This window comes from Myotis davidii, unplaced genomic scaffold (genome assembly GCF_000327345.1).
Source record: "Myotis davidii unplaced genomic scaffold, ASM32734v1 scaffold425, whole genome shotgun sequence".
Taxonomy (NCBI): domain Eukaryota; kingdom Metazoa; phylum Chordata; class Mammalia; order Chiroptera; family Vespertilionidae; genus Myotis; species Myotis davidii.
Window position 1 is genome coordinate 3,681,894 of NW_006296413.1, and position 1,564 is coordinate 3,683,457.

General features: G+C 51.3%; 1 protein-coding gene across 2 annotated transcripts in view; it reads right to left on the bottom strand.

Annotated features, from left to right (window-relative positions):
• The window catches only part of FRMD8 (FERM domain containing 8), a 29,588-nt gene that overhangs the window by 8,087 nt on the left and 19,937 nt on the right, over positions 1 to 1,564 (bottom strand). The window lies entirely within an intron of this gene.

Below are 1,564 nucleotides of genomic sequence, written 5' to 3' on the forward strand. Positions count from 1 at the left end.
AGCTGCTCCATAGCTTGTCTGTGGTGGTGGTAGTTGTCAAAACTCACTTAAAATGGATGCATTTTATTGTAAATTATGCCTCAATGAAGTTGAATAAAAAAATAAAAGAAAATAATTATAAGGAGATACCATTACTCACCCATCAGAGTGGCTAAAATGAAAACAAAAAGGCTGCTAGCCTCGGCCCATATGGCTCAGTTGGTTGGGTGCTGCCCTGTGCACGGAGGGTGGCTAGTTCAATTCCTGGTCAGAGCATATACCCGGGTTGTGGTTCGATCCCCGGTTAAGGCGTGTGCAGGAGACAGTGGATCAATGTTTAGCTCTCACATCCACGTTTTTCTCTTTCTCTCTCCCCCTTCCTCACTCTCTAAAATCAGTAACAATTTAAAACCAACCCCCCCCCGCAGACTGATAACACTAGGGGTTGGAGCTTGTTTTATCAAGTTCTCATCTACCCCCGCGAGTGCAGGCTGGTGCCTCCGCTTTGGAAACTGGCAGCATCCACAGAAGCTGAGCACGGCCACTGACGCAGCCACTGCACTCCCGTGGACCGACAGGCAGCACTGCCTGCACAGTCCCGAACCAGAAACCAGTGCCCAGCAGCTACAGAATGAGGAGTCAAGGGTGAGCTCACAGACTCAATGCTGAGCGAGACACCAGCCACAGGAACACCCTGGGGGGACCCACTGCTAGAAGGTTCCGAGACAGACAGAATGACTCTGGCATGATACAAGGCAGGACTGGGGGGTGTTTCTTCAGTGGGGGAGAGGGCTGGAAGGGTGCTTGAGGGGTCTCCTAGGGTCCTGGCTCTACTTCCTATCTGAAAGGTGGAACCTGATTTGTTTTGGGAAAATTTATTGAGTTACACACTTAGGATTTGGGCACTTTTCGGTATGTATATTATAATTCAATACAACATTTACTTAAAAAAGAGGTCTAAAGTAGTAATGTAAAAATTACGGTCATGCCGAAACCGGTTTGGCTCAGTGGATAGAGCATCAGCCTGCGGACTGAAAGGTCCCAGGTTCGAATCCAGTCAAGGGCATGTACCTGGGTTGCGGGCACATCCCCAGTGGGAGATGTGCAGGAGGCGGCTGATCGGTGTTTCTTTCTCATCGATGTTTCTAACTCTCTATCTCTCTCCCTTCCTCTCTGTAAAAAATCAATAAAATATATTTTTAAAAAAAATTACGGTCATCAGCATAAAGATGGGGTAGCGGAGTGGTCAAAGCCATGAGAGGGCAGAGCTCCTGGACATAAGCAGGGAGAGAAGTCCCTGGAGAGGCCCCGGAAAGGAGGGCCAGCAGGGGACAGGAGGCCAGAGATCGGGGAGCTGCAGCAGGGGACAGGAGGCCAGAGGTCGGGGAGCTGCAGCAGGGGACAGGAGGCCAGAAGTCGGGGAGCTGCAGTAGGGGACAGGAGAGGGGTCTCCAGGAGCACAGAGTTAAGCTGAGACAGAGAAGGAAGACAGACACCTGTGCACCACCCAGGCAAGGCTGAGTCTGCTGGGCTTAGAGCAGGGGGAGGACAGAATGCAGAGGGAGGGCAGGGAGCAGGGGGAGGG